Below are 14,096 nucleotides of genomic sequence, written 5' to 3'. Positions count from 1 at the left end.
GTAGATATGAAGCACACAGTCTACTAATACTCTGATGAGAGTTTGTTGACATGTAGTTGCAACATTACTTAGTGTCAACAGAATGTTCAAAAGGGACCATCAAAAGAAAGTGTTACCCAAGATTATCCTATTTAAATCGAGGTGATAAACAAGTTAGGTCAAAAGTAATCTAAAAGTAATCAAAAATAGTCTTATTATATTACCTAAAATGTGTAATGTAATGGATTACATTACTAACTACAATTTTTGTCATTTAATTTGGAATTATTAACGGACTACATTTTTGCACAATTCCTTGCACAATATTATCTTATAAGGCAAGGCAAATTCAAAAACTGATACTTTTGAACGTCACATAAACAACTTCATATGTATGAGTTTTCTAATTCAGTAGGTTTGCTCGGTAGCTCACCCGATACGACGTTGCACTTGAGAGGTGAAGTGCTCTGGTACAAATCCTGTGAAACCACGGTTTGACAAAACAGCTCTAATCTGCCAATAAGGAAGATAAAATAGCACAGTTGCATCAGCGAATGCATTGTAATATCACTTTTGCATTCAAGACCATTGGGTAGGTTTAGACTTGGGTTTGGTGTAGAGGGTATGCTATTTTCTAAAACAATGGAGCATTAACTGTTTAGCGAAATTAATTTGAATTCTGAATTTACGAAATACGTATAAGCAATGTAATAAAAACACCACAATACGTGCCTATACCAATGTAATAACAATGTGCCCGGTCACGCATTGAGTGTGAGTTTTAGCGCCACTCACTGGACATCTCTCCTTGAAACTGCCTCAAAACATGCTGTAAGGCACGTAATATGGGTGCTGCAGAAATGTTGCCACAAGCATGTACTTCCAATGAGCCTGGGTTGAGCATTTCACATTAGTACATGACACTTAAGCTACTCTGACAGCACACTTCAGGAAGATTGAATAACCTTTTTATTGAAGTACCCTGACATGACCCAGCACAAAACAACAGTGGCTGCAGGTGTACAAGAGAAGACTGTTTCTATGTGTCCGAGCGTGTGTATGAAGGAAAGTAAATCCAGACTGTCTCTTACCGTGTTTAGCACTACCAGTGCATTCACCGCTCTGGCCCAGCTGCCTCCTCAGGTGAGTTACTTGTGCTGGCGGGCCTCTCTAAACCCCCTGTATTCAGTGACACGGACGCCGTCGCTCTTCGCTCAAATATCACTTAACACTGATTAACCCACGCTGGGCCGGCGCTGGGTCCTCACTTGCCCACCTGCCAGCTGACTGCCATTAGAAGTTCCCTTATCTAGTCTCAGATCTGTCTACAATAGAGCCCGGGCCTAGCCGAGGGGTTAAGGAGCCTTCTTAAATAATAAATCATTAGCTAAATACTTTTTGTTCATTTGTGTCGTGTTACACGTACCTCAATTTGCTACTCCCGGCACAGTGTCCCATTCAGCAGATGCCTCGTCTGTGTCTTCGCCGTCATTCAACCACTGCAAGCCAGAAATCCTTTTCTCTGTTTCTTTCTTCTGATCGCCGTTGAGCACTTGCTTGCTCCTTTGTGTGGTTTTTTAGTCAGACTCAAGAAAAGAATTGCAAAGAGATGACGAATTATTAATTGACTGTTTTTTAAGCTCCGCCCCCTTAAGCTATTGTCTTTTTCTCAGATGAGCTTTATAGAATTTTCTACAGGGATAGATTAGAGATTCCCATAAACAGCACAATTGTCAGTAAAGTTTATGCATAAAATCGTAAGAATTTACTTAATGTCATTTGTATGTGGGCTGGAATGTAACAGTCCTGGACCAATACGAATGGAATAAACTGGGACTCTTATTTTGAAATGTCTATGATTTACTATTTCCAACTACTCATATAAAAACATGAGGGGGATCAAATATGAGTTTTTACGACCATCTACAACAGGGGTAGGCAAAGTCGGTCCTGGAGTGCCGATGTCCTGCAGAGTTTAGCTCCAACCCTGAAAAAAACCTCACCTGCCTCTAGCCCTAGTAATTCTGAAGACCTTGATTAACTTGTTCAGGTGTGTTTGATTAGGGTTGGAGCTAAACTCTACAGGACAGCGGCACTCCAGGGGCCTGTTTCATAAAACAATTTTACCAAATAAGCCAGGTTTACTTCAGTTAGTCTGACTTATTGTCAGTTGATTTGGTTCAAAATAAGTCAGACTAACTGAAATAAGCCTGGCTTATTTGGTAAACTTGTTTTATGAAACAGGCCCCAGGGCCGACATTGCCTACCCCTGATCTACAACATATTACAATATAAACACCATAAAATAAACAACTGCTCCGAAACAGTGAGCTTGTAGAACAGCGCTACATTTTGATTTTAAAATGTTACATAATCAAATTAATCACAATTACTGTTTTTCCATCTCCAAATATATGACTACTTATAATGATCACTAAGATTTCATAAATACATTTTATCACATATCTATTTTTAGTCACAAATGCCAGTGAAATGCTCACACTGTCAAGTCCTGGCCAAAGTTTTATGTGCTCATCAAAAACATAGCCTACGCATAAATGCATATGCAAGGGAGAACTATACTGTAGATATCCGCTAACCGTAAACAGTTATTGGGAAATTTTTATGCATATACAGATTTCATGCACAAGTTTCCCATCCATGCAGAAACGTTTTCCTATGTACACTGGAATTATTATTATTATTATTTTTTTTATTGATATATTTGCATTTATATGCAAGGTTTTTGTGTACATGAAGTTTCTCATTTATGCGTTAAAGTTTTCATTGTTAATATACTTTCCTTTATAAGAGTGAAAAGGCTTTCACTTTTTATTTGTCCCCTTCTCATGTCCTCTCACATCAGGTGGTCTTTACTGTCTCTCTCTGTTCGTTGACATTTAATCGGCCATGCTCACATAATACAGCCAATATTATTTTTCCACTCCACATGGGTGGGGTCACAGGGCTACGAGTTGCGTAAGAAAACAACTTTTCTGTTTTCTCTGTAGACACACACACACGTGTGTATTTGTTAGGCACACTCATGAAGCAAAGAATAGATTAGGCATTCTTTGAGTATGACTTGCGTAAAGTGATTATAAGTCATCTCAGCCCAACGAATTTAGACTTCTTGACGCCCCCTCTGTTGCTGCCCCCCAGTCAGATTCATGTAATCAGATTAAATGCTAACAGAGGCTCAAGAGTGCCTGGACACACACACATTGCTACTTTGATGCCGCTGTGTCGGAGACAGACGACATTAGTCCTGTCTGCGGCCCTTCAGCCCTGGAAGCATGTCATCTCAATCTGCAGAGAGAATAAAGAACGTCGCCTCAAGCTGATGCATTAGTAAACAGCGAATGCTCACACTCCTGCAGCTGCTGTGCTCTGCCTGTGTGTATGTGTTTACACTCTTAAAAATAATGGTTTTCAATGGATATTTGCAACACCCTTTAACAAAAGGCACTCGTCTTTTCAAGCTCTATGGGGTTCTTGAGTGTATGTGGTTTTTGGATATATCTAGGTTCTTTGGAGGCTGGAAAAGTTATGTTACATTATATGTTTTGGTTTTTGAGTGACTTAAATTTCACATCCTGTTGAAATTGATTGTATATCTGGTATTAATGGTGTAGCCAGTGATGTGTGTAATGGCAATTACAAATTTAAGTCTTTTATTTTCCTGTCATTGCAGAAAAATGCAGGGAAACAAATCCAAACAATATTGGCATCTGCTACTGTTTCGAGACCAAGCTTGTGAAATTATCTGCATTTAGTAATATTTTATTAATGATAATGCATAATTTTATCTCTGACTCTCTGATTTTTTATTTATTTATTTATTTATTTTAATAAATGGAATAAATCTTGTTTATAAACATTTTTAAAATCAGGAATTTGTTGAAGTATCAACCTGATACTTACATTTTTTTGAGATATTACAATTTAATTTTTTTCTTGCTATACTGCTTGTTGGAAAAACTGTGCTCTTTTGAAAGCAGCTTATTAAACACTGGTTTAGGGTTAGGGGTTAGTAATTAAAATCCACCTGATTTAAAAAGAACAATAAAACCAAGGTAATCCAAGTTCAATTTCTGCTCCTCACTCTCCTAGAACTTTATCACTATTCCTATAATAAAAAAATAAGGCATCAAAATTGTGAATTTGAAGGATTTCTTCTTAAGGTCATTGTAGCACTGCATACAAGTAAGACACATAACACATAACAATTAGCTAGTATTTCAAAACATTGTGAATAACAATTACAGTGCAATAAAACTGGAATTATTATCTTATAACTAAATTAGCTTTAGGGCCATCTGGAATAAACTGGAATAAAGAAGTGCCTGTTGGTTCACCGTGGGTGGTTTCACCATGGGCCATAAACCTAAATTTATGCTACGTGTGCATTTAAATAGACTTACGGAGTCACAATTTAAAACCATAATCACTCTCTGTAACATTCTGCTTTTATATTGGCTGATAAGTTGATAGATTTTATCTTTGGCATTATTTGGTAAAGCCTAACATCTTGCACTTGAATAAGATCCCTAAAGATAGCACTTAAAAGCCATTCGGAAAACGCTAATTTGCAAGGAGTTCCAAAGCAGGATTTGTTCTGATCATGGACCCTGGTGATTTTAGTCTTGCCCAAGATCAAGAAAACGGCCTGTGATTATTATAGCTGGTATGTCGACATGTATTTGACCAGCTTTGGCCCAGAGGCAGCATTTATGAGTACAATTTAAGATCATATCAACAAGATTGACACTTCATCCAACTAGTTTTATAATATGATCGGTCATAAAGACAAAACATGCTGTTCATCATATATCATAAATCATTAAAAATGCATGTAGTCATTTTTACCATTAAAAACGTTTTTACACATGCTTTACCTTATGCTTAAATAGGCTTCAAATCATGCACATTTGCATAAAGCCTTGTGGAACAACTAATTAGTGCAAAAAAGCACACGCAATTAAAAAAAAAAGGCCTGCATGCATACAATATGTACATACTGTACTATGGTAATGTGCATGTACCCAATTGTACACATAAAAACCAAACTATACGTTGGGCTTAAAGGGATAGTTCACCCAAAAATGACTATTCCGTCATTAATTACTCACCCTCATGTCGAAACCCGTAAGACTTTCGTTCATCTTCAGAACACAAATTAAGATATTTTTGATGAAATCCAAGAGCTTTCTGACCCTGCATAGACAGCAATGTAACTACCACGGTCAAGGCCCAGAAAGGTAATAAGAATATCATTAAAATAGTCCAAGTGACGAAAGTCTTACGGGTTTGGAACAACATGAGGGTGAGTAATTAATGACAGAATTGTCATTTTTGGGTGAGCTATCCCTTTAAGAGGAAGACTACAGTCACATCAGCAGCCTAATAAAATCAGTTTTGTTTTACATGGAGCGGGTCATCTCATGGGGGCAGCCAGGTTGATCACATGACTAGCTAAATACGGCACACTTCATCTATACAACCCACATATTATAAGATAAATAATAATTTCAAAAATTATTTAATCTGATCAAAAATGTTAATAATTAGAAATATGAGTGCTTGCTTTCTTTATACTCTATATTTTCCAGTAATAAAGTTATTATGGGATGCTCCTGGGATGCCCAAAGAATGCTTTTGGATTCATACGTATGTATGTATGTATATATATATATATATATATATATATATATATATATATATGTATTTAAACATTAAAATGTATTACTTATTTATTTATTTATGTCTAACCAATCTCTCTCTCAGTCTCACTTGTTTTTTTCTCACCCTTCCTCTCTGTCCCTGCCCCCACAGGCTGTAGCGGTGCTGATAGGCATCTCTGTTGGAGTCTGCCTGTGTTTCTGCAGACAAACTGCCTCCACCAGCCACGCTGTTCTCCCTGGGAACCCACCATGAACCCTCCACTCCTTTATTGCCCCTCTACCCCTGCACACGAGTCTGTGCGCCAGCCTGCCCTCCGCCCACACTGGGCTATGGCTGGACCCTCACACAGGTCAGAGTTTGACCTTTGTGTTCCACTGTGAAGTACAGTAAACCAAAAATAGCCTGGACGTGTGTTTCTGCTGGAACCGTATTATATGCAGCCGTGGCAGCCATCTTGCATGGCTCTCTACCCGTTTGCTTTGCCGAAACGGTGGACGATATAACGGGAGTGGTAAAGCGTCTCCTCTCGCTGCTTCCTGTGACTGACCTTCGGATGACCTCGGGAACTCTGGGCCGCTCAGAAGGTGGTTGTTTCGTCCGCAGCGTGCGCATTCCTCCTAGGCTATCTCAGCCATCACTTGACAGGAATTATATAATTGCTGCCTGTGATCTCATTCTCCTCAAAGAGCATTTTGAAGTTTCCTTCCCTTTCTTTCCCTTTTGGTTTCCTCTCCCACTCTTTTTAATGTTGAAATTGCTCACATTAAATCACCCTCTTCCTTCGATCCCCCCAACATTCTCTCTCTCTCTTCCAGTGTTTGGCATTCAATCCCTTGTCAAATCGTTTATGATACATTTATCGCTTTAATGTGTTTGTGTGTGTGTGTGTGTGTGGAGGTGCATGCTGAGCGGCACTCATTTAGCAAACACAGAGATCAAGTGATACAAAGTAACATAACTACACAGCGTGATGACTGTCCTGTATAGTAGCATTAACTTGACCTGTAAATGGGACCCGGTGACCCAACCTGGGGTGCGTTTCCCAAAAGCATCGTTACTAAACTATGGTTGTTAGTTCCATTGAACTCTATTGGTAACGACGGAACTTGCAACCATAGTTGTTTTTGGGAAACACACCCCAGACCAGTACTGTCGAAATGTTAAAGCAGAACTGCTGATTTGCATTTATACATTCAGGATTTATAAATATATATATTACGATTTACATTTATATATTTGTAACTACACCTTCATATACTTAAAATTTATAAATGTACAATCTGATGTACAATTATATTGTCAGAAATATTGCTACATATTCTTTAATTTAAACCTAAAGCTATATGTTCAAGATTTGCTTCCGTATTCTATATTATTCTATATTTATAGGTTACATTTTATATATTCAAACTTATAATTGCATATTCTGATTAGTGCTGGCAAACGATTAATCGCATCCAAAATAAAAGTTTTTATTTACATAATATATCTGTGTGTACTGTGTATATTTATTATGTATATATAAATACACACACATACAGCATATATTTTGAAAATGTTTACATGTATATATTTATATTCATATAATTCATATTACATATAAATATATTTAATCTATAAACGTAACATATTTTTCTTAAATATATACAACCATGCATGTATATATTTTTCTTAAATATATACATGGATGGTTGTGCATTTATATATATACATAATAAATATACACAGTACACACACATTTACTATGTGAACAAAAACTTTTATTTTGGATGCGATTAATTGCGATTACTCTTTTGACAGCACTAATTCTGATTGATCCAGACAGTTATATGTGACCCTGGACCACAAAACCAGTCTTAAGTCGCTGGGGTATATTTGTAGCAATAGCCAAAAATACATTGCATGGGTCAAAATAATCTATTTTTCTTTTATGCCAAAAATCATTAAAAAAAACATCGTGTTTCATGAAGATATGATATAAATTTCTTACCGTAAATATATAAAAACGTCATTTTTGATAAGTAATATGCATTGCTAAGAACTGCATTTGGACAACTTTAAAGGAGATTTTCTCAATATTTAGATTTTTTTGCACCCTCAGATTCCAGATTTTCAAATAGTTGTATCTCGACCAAATACCATACATCAATGGAAAGCTTATTTATTCAGGTTTCAGATTATGTATATTTCGAAAAATTGACACTTAAGACTGGTTTTGTGGTCCAGTTTTTTCATTTTTTTTTTCATTATTATTTCTTGTTTGGCTCATATGTGTGTATATATATGAGCACATTATGTAAACAAAAACTTACGCATAATTTTGGATGCGATTAATTGCGTTTCAAAGGATTGATCGTATCCGAAATACAAGTTTTTGTTTACATAATGTGTGTGTACTGTGTATGTTTATTATGTATATATAAATACACACACATGCATGTATATATTTAAGCAAAATATGTTATATTTGTATATTAAATATATTTATATATAATATAAATTACATAATATAAATATGTACATGTAAATATTTTCAAAATATATACTGTATGTGTGTGTACTTATATATACATAATACATATACATATACACAGTACACACACATTTCACACACACATATATTACACAAGCAAAAACGTTTATTTTGGATGCGATTAAGTGAGGAATAATTGACGACGGGCCGTTGAATTTCGCGTCGTGGCCTCATCACCACCTCGGGTGTGTATTATTTTTCTAATAATCCAACGGACCTAAGTCAATTATTTCGCTTATACTACGGTTGCCACACCTCAAGACATCGATCAGATGATATATTTCAAGGCATTCGTCCGGTATTTCTACTTAAATCGCAATTGTGAGTACGATTATTTCTTCGGCATCTCATCCAACGCTGCCGTTGTTAATTCCAAAAGGTAATTTTAAACCTAGTAATGGAGGCTTGAGCCGTTGATAGCAGACTAATGCAACTATTAATTAAGTTATTAGAGAGAGAGAGAGAGAGAGAGAGAGAGAGAATTACCTCTGTGCGTCTCTCAATAGTGTTCGGCAGCAATGTCTCTAGTTATAGTGAAACTTAGTTAAGTTGTTAAACTACTGATAAAATCGTCAGAGTAGCGCTAACAACATTAGCGCAATGTATGTTAGCATGTGTGCAAACTGTTATGTATGTGCGGTCTGTGAGGGAGAAAGAGCGGGAGAGATAGAGTATGTGCTTTCCATACATAATAAAGCATAATTTTGTGGCAAAAACATGGACATGATCTGTCGTTTTTATCATTTTGTTTACTAATATATATATATATATATATATATATATATATATATATATATATATATATATATATATATATATTTGTTTGGCCAGTGTCGTTGTGGGTTTTGATTATTTTTCTGTTGTAAGACCATTGGAAGTGATATTTACATGTAATGCGGTCAAGAGCTGCCTGGAACTATGTTGGCCGTGCGTTTCCCTGAAAATAATTGCACACCTTAGAACGTTAGTCAGCCAATCAGATTCAAGCATTCAACGACCCGTAGAATAATTGCGATTAATCATTTGACAGCACTAATATATGTATATACATATATATGTGTGTGTGTGTGTGTGTGTGTGTGTGAATTTCTTTATTTGTTTGTTTTTATTTATTGCATTAAATGTGGCCTGTAAAAATAGCATATTGCGTTGGACTTAACGGGTAGTACAAAAAAATAACATTAATAACCATATGTACTGACAAGATTAGAACTATAGAATGACAGTGTGTTTTAGCAATTGGACTCAGGTCAGGTAGTAATAAATGTAATATCCATAATAATAATCATAATAATCATAAGAAATGTAATAATAAAAATAATAATCATAAGAAATTAAATGGAACATAATAAAAACAAATAAACATTAAATGCACATGTATGTATGTATATATACATTATATATATATATATATATATACACACACACACACACACACACACACACACACATTCTCTAAGAGAAGAAGAATAAAATGACAGTGGGTCACATATTTGGATTTTTTCTCTCTTCACTGCAGAATTGTTCATGCGTGACATCATGATCATCAGCTAACGACGTCCTGACACGTTAACCCCAGTTCTCGCGCTGCTGGGCTCTGATCTCAGAGCAGCGGTCAGGTAGCGGCCAGGACCCTCGGAGTCTGACTCACTCGGTTCTGCTGAATCCGTGAGGACTGTGTGAGTAATAAACGGGGGTCACGACCTCTGCGGGTGTTGAACAGAGAGGATGACATGTAATTGAGAGAAGTCACATCAAGTTCCTCTTTAATGTGATGGATGGGCGACTTTGAGTTGTATTCATAAAGAGCCTGATCACAGATCAGATGCCTCTGTATTTATTTACTGACGTTATGCAGAAAAACAGATCTGGGATCAACGAGTTTGGATGTGTTATGAGTCACAGTAAGATGGTCATTCCAGCAGAGTATATGTATTGTCTTTATGGCGCACAGAGAGGCATGTGGAATTATCTTATGCTATATTATTAATTCTACATTCTAATTACTTAGTAATTACTTTAGTAATTATACATTCTAGCATAGTATGGGTGTGATAGTAATATAGAAACCATTTGAATGTTTGGACAAATGTGACTGAATAAAAGTTTCTTATAATATAAATCTTTTGAATTTATAGCTTAAATTTATAGTTGTGCCTCTACATGAATTTTGAGAAAGAAAGAAAGAAAGAGTGTTCAACATGTGTGGACTCCAGTACTATTCGAAAACCATTTTATTGAGAATTAACAATATGTGCTTCAAGAAGTACAGGAAGAGGTACATTATAACATTTGTTTTTTACATATACTTTTGTTTATTAGTGTTTTTCATAAATGTGATGATTTTATTATTTTTAAAATGTGGAAAGAAGTAATTACAAATACATGTAATAATGCATATACACACACACACACACACACACACACACACACACACACATATATATATATAGTGCAATAATTAATAATATACAGCATATTTTCGGTTGTAGATCCTTTGCTAGACTGACAGGCATATACATTGCTATGAATAAATATAGTAGCCTGTATGATGTTCAAATTTATCAATTGTTTGCTTGTTACTGCTTTGGTTTATTTTGTGGAGAGCAGTGGTGGTATGCACGTTCTACACAGATTGTGCTTTTGTGTGGAATCCAGTTTGTGTCATTTTCTGCAAATTTCCCATGCTTTCTCCACTTCTCATGAATAAGATATCAAATTGAACCATTTGGATGGACAAATGGACAAAAAAAAAGTGCAAAATTTAATAAAATGATGATTGTCAAACAAGCTGTTAAACTAAGTTTTCTTTTTTTATGAGCAGTTTTTGTTTTCTATTTATTTTCTATGAGGTTTGCAATGTTCTGAATAGTTTTTGTCATTTTTGTTCTAGCGATAGAAATGAAACATATTAAAAAATACATTTAAAATAAAAGCTTAAATAAGATAATAAAACTTAAATATGTATAAAAAAAGAGCCAGATTGGGTAACAGGGATGGAAATTTTATCTAATTAACATTAAAAGTAACATTTAAAAAAAGCTAGAATAAGTAACAGAATTGCCAATTTAGCCTAAATGAAGCTGTCACTCATTAGAAGACAGTTTGGGACCAAATGGTATTGTACTGTATATGTTATTTATATTAACTCATAAATGTACATTTCACATAAATCAAATGAAAGTGGATGGGGATTAGCAACAGCAGTGCAAAACAACTTTCAATTGATCAATAAATAATGTGTTAAATTTGTCTGTGAGTCACTTGTCACTTACTGGATCTGTAAGCTTGACTGCAGTTCACACATCACCATTAGGAGGCAGTAGTGCTCTTTAACAGATACAGACGAGTGTGTGTGTGTGTGTGTGTGTGTGTGTGCGCGCGCACACCTGTGTGTTTGTGTGTGTTGCTAGATTTATAGAGGGTGGAAATGCTGTTATTATATATCATCTTCCTCATCTATCCTGTGGTTGAAAAAAGCATCTTTCCTAAGGCAGGCTGATCATCTTCTGCATGTTTATAGGGAGGCGATGCTGACATCTCTCACTCCCTCTTCCATTCCTCCTTTCCTTGGATGGAGAGGAAAAATCTGGCCTTCATGATTTCTCTGGCTCGAGTCTGTTATGAGCGATGCCTGATCCTTCCCTGACAGCATGAAATGAGATTTTAACTTGTGAGATGAAATCAACTACAGAGCCCAGTGTTGTTTTGCATCATGTATGTCTGTGAATTCTTTGGAGAGGTTTGATCACAAGCCTATATGAATGATGGCATGCTTGTTACAGGTCTATATGTGTATATGACGTTTGTTTGGCATTGCAGAATTCATGGTTGTGTTTGACACTCTTAGTGTTTCTTTCTTTCTTTCTTTCTTTGGGAGATCCTTTAGTTCTTGTTTTGAAAAGCAAAACACCAAAGAAAGCCTGATAAAAAATACTCTTGACAGTACCATGGTACACCACTGACTGTATTAGATGGAGATACCATGGAACTTTTGATAAATGCAAGGACACTTAATGACTTCCATATACATATACCATGGTATTTACATTCCAAAGTACATGATTATGCACATGATACCTGTCTTAAAACCATGGTACATAAACATACAGTATAATAGGAAATAAAAAAAAAAAAAACTACAAAAAAAAAAAAAAAACATGGTACTCCAATGTATTTGGTATGTGGTAATGCCATTATACTTATGTAAATAAAAGAAAGGGTATGGTGCCATGATTTTACCATGGTAGTCCAGGATCTTATAAAGAATACATAGTATCATAGTACCAATACCATTTTCTAAGATAATGAAAGAAAATGGAAGAGATAGGAAAAAAGAAAGAAGAAATGTTCTTGGTTCTCCAGATTATCATGGCACATGTCCAGAACTCCTAATGTTTGAAAGAAAGACCGAAAGAAAGAAAGAATAAATTTACATCCAGACGTGAAGGTATTACTCTGAATAACATTACCATACCATTATACTTTCTGAAAGAATTAAAAAGAGAGAAGCAATCATGGCAAAGAAACAAACTAACAACATATTACAAACATATTTAAAAACAAAACAAAACAAAAACAAACAAAAAAAAAAACAGGTACAACAGGGTACATGGTATTACCATTATCATATCAGTTTACTACAGAAACAAAAAAACAAACACACACACACACAAAACCCACAACATATTTCCATCTAAAAATACCAAGAGAGTACCACGGTACTTGTCTAAAAAACACGGTACTAACATTTTCACACCATTGTTGCTAAATCAAACAATAAAAAAACAAAACAAATAAACAAACAGTCAAACAAACAGTAATCAAACAAACAGTCACACAAATAAAGAAATGATCAAAGAAATACCTTGGTATGTACATGTCTAGCATTAGCATACCGAAGAAAGAAAGAACGAACGAACGAACAAAAAGCAAACAGTTAAACAAACCAGTAATCAAACAAACAATCAGACAAAGAAATTATCCAAGAAACAAACAAACCTCAAACAAACAACATGTTTACATCTATATTTTTTATTTTACCTTGGTATGTGTCTAGCATTATTATGCCATTCTACAGAAAGACAAGGACAGAAAGAAAGAAAGAAAGAAAGAAAGAAAGAAAGAAAGAAAGAAAGAAAGAGAACAATTGAACAGTAGATAAGAGCAGAGAAGCGCTGAAGAGCATTAGCGTTCCCATCGAGCAGTCAGGCCACCCTCAGAGAACCTTGAGCTGTGAATGATGAATCATGTTGTGGATTGCAGATTGCAGATGCATTCAAAAACAGCCTCATATTTTACACTGTTCAAGACAGATTAGCTCGCTCCTAAAACTGAGACGAGCCTCATGAGAGAGAGAGAGAGAGAGATTTGGGAGCTGAAGGAGCATCTTTCTCTCCTCCCATTCCCACAGTTTCACCATCCGTTTATGTTATGAACAAACACATGTAAGGATGTTTCACTTGAAATCCATAAAATGAATTTCATCCATCCGCCCCATACATATTTTCGTACAAGTGCTAATTAAGAAAAACATGCCAGACCAGGATATTAACACGTGCACGCCGCCCCTCTCCACAGCACAAAAAAGCCCCTGCAGACCGCAGAATGAAGGTACGAGAACAAGAATAGGGAGGAAATTTGCTTGAAATGTAGCTATGAGCCTGCAAAGATCTTATTACATAGATGGCCGATAAGCATCTCAACTGGAATAATACTTTGCACAAGCTGCACATTTAATTAAGCATTCATATGTGTGGAGCGACGGGAAAAAAGAGGGAGAGAGAGGAGAAGAGAGATTGCATTCATCCTCAGCCTTTGCCCTTTTCTTCCCTTTATAATCTGGGCGTTGTGAGGATGAGAGGAGGTGAAGACAGCGAGTGGGAGTTCGCCTCTTAAC

Source organism: Onychostoma macrolepis, chromosome 11 (assembly GCF_012432095.1).
Source record: "Onychostoma macrolepis isolate SWU-2019 chromosome 11, ASM1243209v1, whole genome shotgun sequence".
NCBI classification, from domain to species: domain Eukaryota; kingdom Metazoa; phylum Chordata; class Actinopteri; order Cypriniformes; family Cyprinidae; genus Onychostoma; species Onychostoma macrolepis.
This window is presented reverse-complemented; position numbering follows the sequence as displayed.